The sequence below is a fragment of the Cyprinus carpio genome, unplaced genomic scaffold (assembly GCF_018340385.1).
Source record: "Cyprinus carpio isolate SPL01 unplaced genomic scaffold, ASM1834038v1 S000000169, whole genome shotgun sequence".
Classification (NCBI taxonomy): Eukaryota; Metazoa; Chordata; class Actinopteri; order Cypriniformes; family Cyprinidae; genus Cyprinus; species Cyprinus carpio.
Window position 1 is genome coordinate 488712 of NW_024872920.1, and position 14993 is coordinate 503704.

Here is a 14993-nt window from a genome sequence, read left to right on the forward strand (position 1 = left end):
CGTTCCAGTGGAGAATAGATCATTAAGGTTGCTCAATCTGGGTGGGACCCAACTGGTATCTCCGTCAGACTCAAATTTGCATCTTTTGCCCTGACTGTACCCACCACCCAGACTCGCTGTCACATCAAGTGCTGAAGACAATTTCAGAGGTGAGCGCTCCATTTACTAGACTCTCTACGCTCAAAGGTGGAGAGACTTCAAAAATTGCTTGCACTTCAAGGGCCAAGACTCGGTCGAACTGCCCATTTTTAGTAGTTTTGTCTTTTCTACAAGCGTTTTCGGATAACCAGCCATAACATCCTCCCATGCACAATGTATAGTTGTCATATCAGCATTCTTTTCTGAAATTGATATGTTGTCAGTGTGGAGGAATGATTTAGTGATTAGATTTCTATGGGGGTGCAAGGCAGCTGAACCCCCCTCATCCATCAAATACCCCCACTCGGGAGCCTCGCTTCGGTAAAAAAATAAAAAAAAGTGCTCAGAAACTCTGCCATGTGCATCACAGAAGTGACAGAACTGATGACGCTCCAGGAAATCACACAATATGGACAAAGGCATCCAGCTTTCACTGAATTAAAAATAATACATTAAGTACAGTTTGTGCTCAGAAATATTCTAACCCTTGGGTTCAGCTCAGGGAACGTGGTTGGCCAGGGCAGAGAGTTTTTTGTTTCTCAGTGGACCCTTTTTGTTTTGACGTCAGTTTTTTAATTTTTTATCTATTGGTATTTTATAGAATCCATTATTCCATTTATCTGAACAAGATATCCATGTGGATCTCTAGTAGAGAAGATAGGCCCACATATTAAAGGGTTAGTTTCACCCAAAAATGAAAATTAGCCTGTGTGTTTACTCACCCTCAAAGCATCCTATGGTGTATGTGACTTTCCTCTTTCAGACGAATCCAGTCGGAGTTATATTAAAAATTGTCCTGTGTCTATCCAAGCCATTCAATGAGGGTAAGCGGGTGTTGGTTGTCAACAGTTTTCCACAGACGGGAAATAAAGTGCACGCATGCCATAATAAAACATCCCGTCACCTCGGCTCCGGGGGATGAATAAAGGCCTCCTGTAGCGATCTGTGCAGTTTTCTAGGTTAAATATCCCATATTTCAAATGTTATTAAACACTTTTTTCTCACTTCCGCTGTCTTTCCAGGGCAGATGATGTAGGATGTTGGCGTTGCATGATTAGTGACTAGTGCAGAGAGAGAACAAAACAAAATGCCATTGATGAATTAGAAGCACAAAACGAGGATTTGAAAAAAAAAAAAAAAAAAAAAAGATTGTCAGAGGTTTTCGATATAAACCAAGAGGAGACTGGTTGTCCTTTGCTATAGGAAGGAACTTTGTTTCCTTTGCTCCTGCGTAACTCAGAGGTGTGCCTGCTGCGCATACGTCCTGTGTCCATCGCGTTGGACAGCTTCCATGTACGACAGTCAGCGGAGTGAAAAATAAAGTGTTTATTACATTTGAAAATATGGATATTTATCTTACAAAATGCATGGATTCGCTACAGGAGGCCTTTATTCAACCCCCAGAGCCGTATGTGAGGGATGTTTTTTGGAGGATGAATGGCTGTTATCCGAGCCAACGCTTGTAGAAAAGACAAAGGGCAATTTTAATATAAACTCCAATTGGATTCGTCTAAAAAGAAGAAAGTCATATACACCTAGGATGCTTTTGATGGTACCCAACAAGGATAATTTTCTTTTTGGGTGAACTAACCCTTTAAAGATACAGCCGTATATTTCATTGTACACATGGGGTTCATTTTTTTTATCCCTGTGTGCACCAACCCCATCTTGAGTGTTTGGCTGCTAAAAGCTATTTATTTTTTTTTTTTTTTTTTGTTTTAGTTTCATCTGACCATTGAACCCCAGTCCCTTTAAAGTTCCAGTCGTGTGTTTTGAAAATAATATGCTGGAGTTTGTTTTTGGATGAGAGCGTTTTCTTTTTCTAGTTTTTGTTCTTGAAACCCTCCCAAACAACAGTTTTTTTTTTTTTTTTTTGCTTTGTTTATTTGAGGCTTTCTGACCCAAAGGACTATTTTCTGCAGTTCTCCATTTGTGATCCTTGGAGTCTTTGGCCACTCAAACTCTCCTCCTCACCACATTAGGATGATAGACACACGTCCTCCTACTGTATTAGAGAAAAATATTTATTTAATAATGTGATTTTCCCCCACTTACACATTACACTTTTTTTTTTTTACTTTAGTTAAAGGTTAGATTATTATTTGTTTATTTATTTATTTTTGAATGAAAGGTCAAGTGGATAAACAATGCAGATTTATTTTCACAGCGTTGTTTGATCATATTTACCAAGTGTATGAATAATTTTGAGCACAACTGTATATTCATAATCCATTGCTATATGAATAATTTTGAGCACAACTGTATATTCATATATTTTCTGCCACGTCATTTTGGATAAGAATCACAATCACAAAATCAGATCACAAAAGTGAGGGTGATAAAAGGTCATTTTGTGATAAGAATCACAATCACACAATCAGATATTTTATGACTAATTTTGTGTTATTTAGAAAATTTTTTTGATGTTACGTAAATTATATTATTTTTTGTTATAGAAACAAGACTTCTCATTAGCAATTTATTACAAGAGGAGATGTTTGGAGCAATTGTTTTTTTCCAAATGCATGTTATAGTGGGACCGAAAAAATGCTATTCCCAAGTGCGTATTGTGAAAGTCGTGACATTTGTAAGTATGGTAACCGCTACTCGGAATTGGTGCTCTGCATTTACAACCCATCCAAGTGCACACAGCACAGCAGTGAGAAGTGAACACACCGTGAAGACACACCCAGAGCAGTGGGCACTATATATCCAGCTGCCGGGAGCAACTGGGGGGTTCAGTGCCTTGCTCAAGGGCACTTCAGCCTTGGGAATTGAGGGTGGAAGAGAGCACTGTTCATTAACTCCCCACGCACCTACAACTCCTGCCAGCACCAAGACTCGAACCTGCGATCCTCTGGTTACAAGTCCAATTCTCTAACCATTAGACCACAGCTGCCCCTAACCTGGAAACATGGATGTTGCACCAACAGTTCAATGTTATAATTGTTACATCGCTAATAGATAGATAGACAGATAGACAGATAGATAGATAGATAGATAGATAGATAGATAGATAGATAGATATTATTCACCTGAGCAGATGACACCAGCATCATCATTATGAGTACAGACAGGTTTATTCCATCCGGCTGACCCACAGTTTTTCAGTGTAGACTCTGATCCAGTACATACTACCCAACTCATCCAGATTGGTCCTGATCCTGATCCAAAATGAGCACCACCCAAAGCATCTACAGGTTTCTCCACAGTCCAGCTCTCGACACCACCACTGCAGCATCAGCCAAATCCCAACCAACATCACACACTGTCCCCACTGACCTCTGTGAAGAACCTCCACTCTACCAGCACAGCGACTGGTTTACCACAACCAGCCTCACATTCATTACAACTAAGAGAGAGGGGAATACAGAGAACGAGAGAAACAAAAGAAACAAAACAGGGTAAAGGAATGAAAATATTGTTTCATCGATGTTTACAAGTTATTTTATTCTCAGGGGTGTAACTACTAGTAATTTGAGCAATCAGTTGAATGTTGACCTGTTCCTCAAACAACCCTATTTTATCAGTTTAAAAGACTTAAAATTCAAAGCATATGGAAAAGTTTTGGGGTCCTTTTTAGAAACTGAGAGCTGTGATGAAAGACAGTAGTGTAGAGATAGCCACACTGTGGATTCTGCATCTCTTATACTATTTTTACATACTTAAACAGCCCTTTAAAAGAATGAGATAAATTACATTAATGCCTGATTTTACTGATTTAAATGCCTGATTTTACTGATCTCATCAGCTGCTTCTTGTTTATAGCTGATGTATCTCATCCATGCTGATTACTTGTAATGTACAGTATATACTTAAGTAAATTGGGTCAATGATTATTAATTTATCTAATGGAGTAAAAGGCACCTTTGATATTATTTTCATCTAAACCATTAGATGGCACAAAAAACGTGGCGTAGTGCTTTCCATTTTTTTTTTTTTTTTTTGTTGGGTTGAGGAGTTGAAAATTTTATTTTGTAGTTTTTTGATGTAATTTTTTATGTTTTTAAATTAATGCATATATTTTCAGACAAAGGTCTTCTTTATAATTTTCAGTTTTGTTTGAGATAAAGCAACAGTTTTTAAATAACGAAAGAATATGCAAAACGTATGTTATCTGGGTAAAAAGCGCCCCTGCTGTTGGGGCTAAAGGCACACAGTAATTAACATGATTATTAATAGATGGCTGACTTTTCCATTTGTTGACATTACATGGTTAGATTCAGATGGTAAATATCATATATTATGTGGGGTGTCCATATTAAAGATAATCATCATGTTTAGAATGAAACCATCATCCAAAATATCTTGAATTGTGTTCCGAAAACGAACGAAGCATTTACGTGTTTAGAACAACATGGGGGTAAAGTGATTAATGACAAAATTTTCATTTTGGGGTGGAGTATCCCTTTAAGGTGGGCCTTTAGCCCCGTTGTACCCTATTATTAAGCAAAATACATTTCAGAATAAATAAACAAGATAAACACTACTATTTTGAAATTCCTTCAGGAACAGTATACGTATTCACTGAGAATCAAATACATTCAGGTTTACTTTTTTGAAGAGATTCCTTGAGAGCACCAATTTGGCCAATACTGTACAACACAATATTACAGGGTTATATTTTACGTATTTTAATTCATTCCTGTAAGGTGGGGTGGGGGTGTTGGGGTGACGGGGGACCATCAGTGTTTTTACACTGGGTGTCATACAACGCAAGTTAAACTACTGATTACTCTCATGCTAATCCAACTCTTACCAGCACACAGAAGCCCCTGGTGATCATCATGAGAACAGTCATGCTTCTGTGAAAATACTGGACACAAGTGAATCTGAGATTCATTTCCTCTGCACTGAATCTCTTGTGTCCACATTTGAGTGTCTCCTTTGTCAAAAGCAGCTGCTACCAAGCACCTGTACAGGAGCCCCACAGTCCAGCTCTCTACACACAACCTCTGCATCCTGCTGGTCAAAGACAGCATCACACACTGTCATCCACGTCTGATCATGAAGTATCTCTAATCTCCCAGAGCAGCCAGAGCCTCCAACCAGCCTGACACCTTAAGAAGTGAGTGAAATAAATTACAGAACAAACTCCATTTATCTAAATAAAACAAAAGCTATAACATTGGTAATAAGATTTAAAAAAAAAATATTATATTATACAATGCTTACAGAACATTATTTTATGTACATTCAGATAATAAACAAATTATGAAACATTATATATATATATATATATATATACATATAAATTAATTATTTTTTTTTTTTGCATGTTTTGTTACACTTTAATGTTTTAGATATCATCAGACAAATTAAATAATTAGTCAAAGATAACACAAGTAAACACAACATGTAGTTTTTAAATTAAGGTTTTTATTATTAAGGGAAAACAAAATCCAAAACTACATGGCCCTGTGTGAAGAAGTGTTTGGCCCCCCTGCTAAAAACTGTGGTTTATCACACATGATAAGTTCAATTTCTCTAGCCACCACACCCAGGCCTGATTACTGCCACACCTGTTCGCAATCAAAAAATCTCTTAAATAGGACCTGCCTGACCAAGTGAAGTAGACGATTTGCTGGTCTGTGGGAGTCGGGAAGACTCGACTTCACAGGGCGAAGGTGCTGCGAGGCTCCACTCGTTGTTTGCGTTGGGGGCTGGGCTGGGCTGGACTGGACGAGAGATGGCAGAAGGAAGTGACGGTTCAGGAAGTGAGTCAGGAGAGATGGATGTAGGTGGCGGGAGTTATGGAAATTGGAATACAGGTAGGACAAATAAGCGTAAAAAGAGCGTAAAATCAGATGGGTGTGATAGTGACGGGAGAGGAAATGTAACAGAAAGGAAGAGAGAGGATTTCAACATAATAATAAAACTTGCGCAAGAGGGGGCTTCATTCGGCGACTGGAATCCAATACAGCTAACTAAATCCATAAGTAAAGAAATCGGGGAGGTAAGGAGTGCTAAAATATTGCGAGATGGATCATTAATAGTATATGTAAGGATGGAGAACAACAAGGAAAAGCAATTAAATTAACAAATAAACGGCAAGAAAGTGCATTGTTCACTGATGAATGACAGAAAATGGGTCAGAGGAGTAATCACAGGGATTCCGGTAAATGTAACAGCAGAGGATATTAAAGGAAATGTAACAAATGCAAAAGTGGAGTGAAGCCAGAACGTCTTAAAAACAAACAGAAATGGGATTAGAAGTGATAGTCTTTCTGTACTAGTCACATTTGATGAGAAAAGACTCCCGGAAAAGATTCTTATTGGATATATGTGTTATGAAGTGAGGCCCTATGTTCCCCCACCTCTTAGATGTTTTAAATGTCAGAGGTTTGGACATGTAGCATCCGTGTGCAAGGGAAAGCAAACATGTGGTAGATGCGGTGGAAATCACGAGTATGGCAAATGTGGAAGTGTGGAATAAGTTTGAGTGGTGTAGTTGTGGTTTGGTAGATGGGTTGGATTTCCGTGGTTGCGAGGTTAGTAAAAGAGCGGAAGAGGTGCAGCGAATCAAGACTACTCAGGGAATAAGCTACGCAGAGGCAGCAAGCAAGGTTTCAGGAGACGCGCAGGTGATAAGGCAAAGTGACACTAGAAATCAAGACGTAGTGAAATGTGGAGGATGTAATAGGTTGAAGGAGGAAACTCTGACTGTAAACAAGAAATGATTTTGTATTCTTTATGGCAGATGTAGTCAACTGTTCAGCACAGACAAAAAGCCAGAATGAGAGGATAAAGATTATCGTCAAATCAGCTGAGAAGTACCTTGATGTGAGAGGGCTGCTCTGGGAAACAGTTAAAGATATTCTTAATGAAGATAATCAGCCATCTCAGACATGTGTTGGATCATCCTAATGGTGTTAATTCTACTTCAGTGGAATGCAAGAAGCTTAATTTCAAATGGCCTAGAGTTTAAAAAGTAATATGATAAGTTTGGAAGAGAAACCTGATGTTATTTGTATACAGGAGACATGGTTAAAATCACAGTTGGATTTTAGTATAAAGGGATATTATTGCTGTTAGGAGAGATAGAGAATCTGGCAGAGGGGAGGTGTGGTTGACATTCATACAAATGGAATGAGTTATAAGGTAATACGTATAACACAGAGCATGAATCAATTACAGTTAGGTATGGACTAATAGAGTAATATTGACATAATCAATTATTATAATCCGTGTGGGGAAAATAGTCTAGAATCACTAGAGGAGGTTGTAGGGGTATTAGATGATAATGTGATATTGTGTGGGGATTTCAATTCACATAGTTCACTTTGGGGTAGCAGGAGGACAGATTTAAATGGTTTAGATGTGGTTGAGGAATTTATAGATAATCACTGTTTGTATGTAGTTAAAATTAATAATGGGGAAGGAACACGATATACTAGTATGCAAAACACAGAGGCAGCACTTGATTTAACGCTGGTGTCTAGTGAAATAGCAGGCTTAAGCTCATGGAAGGTGATCAAATACCACCACAATACGGAAGTGATCATTATACCCTGTGGTAACGAAAATTGGCTGGAAGGTTATTATGAAAAGGGAAAGAAGAAAATCCTTCCTAGATGGAAATTGGGAGATGCTAACTGGGAAGTGTTTCCAAAAGACGTTTAGTGCTAATACGATTTTGTAAACTTAAGGAGGAGAATCAGATAGATGTAAATATAATTAATAGTAAATAGTTAAGGAGATTATTCAGTTCTGCTGAGGAAACTAGTTCCTAAGAGTAATGGACCTAAACGGACTAAGAGTGTACCCTGGTGGAATGATAACTGTAGTAAAGCCATAAAAGCCAGGAATAAAGCATTTAGAGAGCTCAAGAAACTTCATTTCTCAGGATGCATTGATCCAGTATAAAGGGCCCAGGCATTAGTGAGGATGACAATAAGAATACAAAAAGAACCTTTTGGAGGAATACTGTACTCTATTGGAAGGGAAGTACAGCTGTCTGATGTGTGGGGCATGATTAAAAGAATGGGGGGATTAGAAGAAATTATGAAATACCAGTGTTTGGATACTGGTAACAATTGGCAGTCAATAATTTAGAAAAGGCAGAACTTCTTGCACAAACATTTGAAAGGGTTCATAGTTCATGTAATCTCACAGATGAGGCTAGGCAGTGTAGAGAAAGAATCATAATGGAGAATCCCAATATAACAGAGAAAAGGGAGATGACAGGAGAGTCGTTGGATCTACCGTTTAATATGTTTGAGTTAAGAAGAGCAATTATGGGTGCTCGTCAGGCCACTCCAGGGGAAGATGGTGTATGCTATGGAATGCTGGGACACATGCCAGATAGTGCACTGGACACTGTTGGGTTTGTTTAATAAAGTTTGGGATATTGGCCAACTTCCGTTAGATTGGAAACAAGCAATAATAGTGCCCATTCTAAAACCTGGAAAAGATCAGTCAGACCCTTCTAGTTATAGACCTATTGCATTAACGTCACACTTATGCAAGATTATGGAAAGAATGGTCACAGATCGTTTAACGTATTATTTAGAGAGAGAGTAAAGCTCTTCTGTATCCATATCAAAGTGGGTTTCGTAGGGGTCGGAATACAATGGACTCATTCTTGTGCTTAGAATCAGACATCAGGAAAGCACAGACTAACAAAGAAATATTGATAGCTGTGTTCTTTGATGTTGAAAAAGCATATGATATGCTCTGGAAGGAAGGATTACTTATTAAGTTGAAGTCATTGGGTATTGGAGGTAGAACATATAATTGGGTTATGAACTTTTTGTTTGACAGGGAAATTCAAGTAAGAGTTGGCTCAGAATACTCCAGTGTATATAAGGTGGAGAATGGCACTCCGCAAGGTAGTGTGTGTAGCCCACTGCTATTCAACATAATGATAAATGACATCTCTCAGCTTGAACAAGGCGTAGGGAAATCCTTGTACGCAGATGATGGGGCTCTGTGGGTAAGAGGCCGTAATGTTTTGCACGTCAGTAAGAAAATGCAAGCTGCAATAGTTGATGTGGAAAAATGGGCAAATAAATGGGGATTCAAATTGTCTGTAGAAAAAACAAAGGTGATTTGCTTCTCAAGGAGGCATAAAGTCACGCCGATTTCCATGATGTTGTATGAACAACCACTTGAGCTAGTTAAGACAGTTAGATTTTCTTGGGGTTTGGTTTGATGAGAAGCTCACATGGAAAACTCATTTAGACAAAGTCAAGAACAAATGTAAAAAAGGTCATAAATATACTTTGCTGTCTGTCAGGACAAGAGTGGGGAGCAAGTAGAAGAGCCCTACAAAATATATACTGGGCATTAATGAGGTTTGTTTTTTGACTATGAATGTATAGCGTACATGTCAGCTGCAGAATCAAACCTTAAGAAATTGGATGTAATACAAGCTCAGGCTTTGAGAATTTGTAGTGGATCTTTTAAAACTTCTCCTGTATCAGCAATGCAGGTTGAAATGGGAGAAATGTTGTTAGGAATCAGGCGAGTAAAATTAATGATGGCATATTGGGTTAGTATCCAGGGGCAATGTGAGTCGCATCCTGCCAAAAGTATTTTAAAAGATTGCTGGGAACACAATAAGACAAATTTAATAAGTTTTGGGTGGATTGGTGATGCAAAGGCAGAAGTCATAGGATTAAGACAATTAGATTACAGCTCTACAGTGATAGTCTTCAATTCCTCCCTGGTTATTCCCAACACCATATGTAGACCTAGACATACGTCATAAATTGAAGGATATGTCAAAGAAAACGTCCTGAAAGCAGAATAGTACAGAATTATTTTGATTTGCATTTCGCAGATTCCATGTTTATATTCACAGATGGTTCCAAAGATCCTGATACAGGGCGTGCAGGTGTAGCAGTTTACATCCCAGCAAGTGAGTTATATATTAAGAAAAGAATATCGGATAATGTGGCAGTATATACCACAGAATTGATTGCAATATTATTGGCTCTGCAGTGGATAGAAGAGAGGGAAACAAATAATACTGTTATTGCATCTGATAGTTTGTCTGCACTTATGAGTATTAAATCTGGCAAATCATTATTCAGATCCAATATCATCAATGATATATTCCTTATGTTATACAGGATGGAGTTAAAGGGGCTATCCACATGCTTTCTTTGGGTTCCTGCTCATGTCGTATGGAATGATTTTTGTGTCCTTTATTATTCAATCAAACATTCTGTGTTTGAAAGTAAAGCTAATTATTTTGTAATTAAAAAATAAAAGATTGCAAAAAAAAGTCCTCTTAAGGCTCAAAAATGAAGAAATTCATAACAAAATTATTTGGAGCGCATATAAATCTTTGAAAATCTTTATTTTTCTTTATGCACTCCAATATTTTTTATAGCTAGCGAAACCACAAATGTTGCTCTTTTCTGCCGTCTTTTTTTTTTGCTGGTCTAAAACTTTTTTTTGCGAGTTGAAAAGTTTTGCTTGCGAGTTAAGTTGTCTCTCAGTGGGCAGTCTCTACCCACCAGGATGAAAGGCCTTTTCCTATTGGTCACTCTCGATTGAAGTCACAGGTTGACCACGCCCACTCAGTTTACCCGGAATCCGCTGCACTGCCGCCGCAGTCTGACAGAAGAGCGAGCGAGGGTGCATCATGACGAGCAACAGGTCGTGTACTGGGTAAGATAACTAACTTAACATCTTAAACTCAGTGACAAGTCAATTTAATTATTATCTCCTCTCATGCTCTCCCATCTAAATACGTAAGATTTGATTAGCCAACAGTATAGCTAGCTGCCAGAGCCCCCAATAGTAAAGCGTCAGGCCAATATTTTCAGAGATTATAGATTATCATAGCTTCAGTGAAGTAAGGTAAGTAACGCACATCAAATAAACTAGCTCATTGGGCGGGTTATGATTCATCAATTATGACCGTATGCAAACTCAAGTCTATTCGCGGCACCCCACAGCTGTAGTCTGCCATTCAGTTTTCTAAAATACAACGATTTGGGACTGATGTCTGTACATTCTGACTTCACCCTAGTCTACAGGAGCTGTGTATTGTGCATTTTAATAACAGGTTTGTTTTGTACTATCTTTACGACCTGTGCAAAGACCTGTTGGGGTGAGTGAATGAACAGCGCTCTCTTCCACCCTCAATACTCATGGCTGAAGTGCCCTTGAGCAAGGCACTGAACCCCCCAGTTGCTCTCCAGGCACTGGATATATAGCTGCCCACTGCTCCGGGTGTGTGTTCATGGGTGTGTTCACCTCTCCCTGCTGTGTGTCTGCACTTGGATGGGTTAAATGCAGAGCACTAATTCCGAGTATGGGTTACCATACTTGGCAAATGTCACAACTTTCACTTTCACTTTCATGACAAATGCCAAACTTATTACTTCAGTAGTAAGGACTGATATTCAGGACTTGTCAGCCAGTACCACTGTAGCCTTGCAAAGACTTTGCTTTGAAGACCTTTTTAATGAACTAACTTCCACATTTTCAATATGCCCCTGACTTCTAAGGGGTGTTTTTATTTGTGACTACTCCAATAAAGCCTAGATTTCTATCAGTAGAACATCACATTTTTCTTTTCTGTTTGCAGGAAGATTTGGTGTTGATGGAGGAGGCAACATCTTCAAGGCAAAACCTTTAGACCTGATGCAACATCATCCAGTGTCAAAATCACCCTTTAGGAGGTACACAAGCAAAAGCTAAATTGAACATCGCCAGTTATCAATTCCTATTTTACAAAATTTGTCCTGCATACATTTTTATCTTTAATGTGTAGGCACTTGAAGACCAGTGCCCAATATGCACAGGAACATTTCCAGTGTCAGAAGTAGACCTGCCATGCCAGCTTTTGTGGAGACAGGTAATGGTAATAGGGACTCACATTGAAGCTTAAAAAACACCTTTCAAAAAAAAAACAAAAAAAAATAAATTACAAAACATCTAAAAAGGGACACTTAGGACTGGAGTAATGGAGCTGTACATTTTGCTTTATTGTTTTTAGCTTTATATACATATAATTTTATTTGTTTATTTTTACAGGCTCTCCAAGGAAGGTGATTTTCAGGGGATTGACTGGAATTCCTGGTTTTTATGTTTCCACAACTTCAGACGTGTTATCTCGTGACAGACTTCAGATGTCTTTGTGGTGTTTATCTGTGCTGCTGCATGACGAATCACATCCTCCTCACTGTAAAAATAAATAAATAAAATCATATACATGTATATAAAAACAATAAAGCTAAATTTTCAGCATCATTACTCCAGTCTTAAGTGTCACAATATAACAATATGCTTTTTTTTTTTTTTTTTTTGATCAACAAACATTATTACTGATGTTGAAAACAGTTGTGTACAATTTTTTTCAGGATTCTTTGATGAATAGAAAGTTCAAACGAGCATCATTTATCTGAAATAATATACACTACTGTTCAAATGTTTGGGGTAGGTAAGACTTTTTTTTGGGGGGGTTAAATAATACTTTTATTCAGCAAGGATGCATTAAATTGATCAAAAGTGACAGTAAAAGACATTTATAATGTTATAAACAGTTTTTACTTCAGATAAATTTCTATTCATCAAAGAATCCCCCCCAAAAAAATTTCAACATTGACAATAATAAATATTTTTGAGCAACAAATCAGCATATTAGAATGCTTTCTGAATGATCATGTGACATTGAAGACTGGAGTAATGATGCTGAAAATTCAGCTTTGATCACAGGAATAAGTTACATTTTTTAACATGTATTCAAATAGAAAACAGTTATGGTAACAATATTTCACAATAATACTGTTTTTACTGTATATTTGATCAAATTAATGCAAGCTTTGATAAGCAGAAAACATTGTCAAAAAACATAACGTAATGGTTCCAAACAACTGCGTGTGTGTATATATGTATATATACATTTTGATTTTTTTATGACCTTTGCAATGTACTGTTTTGAACTAATGTAATGAAGCATAGGTAGGTTACCGTGAGGTATGATCCAAATCAGAGCACCTTTTAGGTGTGTTTTTAAGCTTCAATGTGAGTCCCTATTACCATTACCTGTCTCCACAAAAGCTGGCATGGCAGGTCTACTTCTGACACTGGATATGTTCCTGTGCATATTGGGCACTGGTCTTCAAGTGCCTACACATTAAAGATAAAAATGTATGCATCATGTATGGATGATGTTGCATCAGGTCTAAGGTTTTGCCTTGAAGATGTTGCCTCCTCCATCAACACCAAATCTTCCTGCAAACAGAAAAGAACAAATGTGATGTTCTACTGATAGAAATCTAGGCTTTTTGGAGTAGTCACAAATATAAACACCACTTAGAAGTCAGGGGCATATTGAAATGTGGAAGTTAGTTCATTAAAAGGTCTTCAAAGCAAAGTCTTTGCAAGGCTACAGTGGTACTGGCTGACAAGTCCTGAATATCAGTCCTTGCTATTGAAGTAATAAGTTTGGCAATTGTCATTGCACAGGTCTTAAAGATAGTACAAAACAAACCTGTTATTAAAATGCACAATACACAGCTCTGTAGACTAGGGTGAAGTCAGAATGTACAGACATCAGTCCCAAATCGTTGTATTTTAGAAAAACTGAATGGCAGACTACAGTTGTGGGGTGCCGCGAATAGACTTGAGTGTGCATACGGTTCATAATTGATGAATCATAACCCGCCAAATGAGCTAGTTATTTGATGTGCGTTACTTACCTTACTTCACTGAAGCTATGATAATCTATAATCTCTGAAAATATTGGCCTGACGCTTTACTATTGGGGGCTCTGGCAGCTAGCTATACTGTTGGCTAATCAAATCTTACGTATTTAGATGGGAGAGCATGAGAGGAGATAATAATTAAGTTGACTTGTCACTGAGTTTAAGATGTTAAGTTAGTTTATCTTACCCAGTACACGACCTGTTGCTCGTCATGATGCACCCTCGCTCGCTCTTCTGTCAGGACTGCGGCGGGCAGTGCAGCGGATTCCGGGAAAACTGAGTGGGCGTGGTCAACCTGTGACTTCAATCGAGAGTGACCAATAGGAAAAGGCCTTTCATCCTGGTGGGTAGAGACCGCCCACTGAGAGACAGCTTAACTCGCAAGCAAAACTTTTCAATTCGCAAAAAAAAGTTTTAGAACCGCAAAAAAAAGACGGCAGAAAAGAGCAAACATTTGTGGTTTCACTATAAAAAATATTGGAGTGCATAAGAAAAAATAAAGATTTTCAAAGATTTATATGCACTGCAAATAATTTTGTTGTGAATTTCTTGATTTTTGAGCCTTAAGAGGACTTTTTTTTGCAATCTTTTATTTTTTAATTACAAAATAATTAGTTTTTACTTTCAAACACAGAATGGTTTGATTGAATAATAAAGACACAAAAAATCATTCCATAATGTCGGTGTGGAGGGGAATGAGCAGGTGGATATGCTGGCCAAAGGATCACTCAAAACTAAACATGTAGACTTAGAAACCCCATTAAATAAAGAAGAAGTTAAGTCAATTATCAGGAAGTATGCACAGCCCGTTTGGCAAGGGTATTGGGATAACAGTGAAACTGGAAGGCATTTATATAATGTACAGAGACAGGTTGGTGCTGGGAGGATGGTGGGCTGGAAACGGAGGGAAGAAAGTTTAATAACTCGTCTGAGAATAGGTCATACAGGTCTAAACCTTTCATTGTATAAAATAGGTAAGCACCCAACTGGGAAATGTACTTATTGTAATCAACCAGAAACAGTGGAACATGTTCTTCTTCAGTGTAGGAAATATAATATTAATAGAGAGCACCTCTTTCAGTCACTACGGAAGGCAAATCATCATGACGTTTCATTGTCAGGTCTCTTGGGGAAAACAGCAGGTCAGATATATTGTTATATAATTAGGGTTCTTTAAAGAAACTGAAT

General features: G+C 37.9%; 2 long non-coding RNA genes across 2 annotated transcripts; one reads left to right on the top strand and one right to left on the bottom strand.

The window, feature by feature from the left end:
- The first annotated feature begins 10564 nt into the window (after positions 1–10564).
- On the top strand, positions 10565–12401 carry LOC109052230. The gene is made up of 4 exons (XR_006158797.1): positions 10565–10758; positions 11684–11777; positions 11870–11953; positions 12133–12401. It is a non-coding gene; the product is annotated as an uncharacterized LOC109052230 (long non-coding RNA).
- LOC122142806 lies at positions 12146–14054 on the bottom strand. The gene is made up of 3 exons (XR_006158798.1): positions 13993–14054; positions 13144–13332; positions 12146–12280 (listed from the first exon to the last, which is right to left on the bottom strand). It is a non-coding gene; the product is annotated as an uncharacterized LOC122142806 (long non-coding RNA).
- Between the last annotated feature and the right edge of the window lie 939 nt (positions 14055–14993).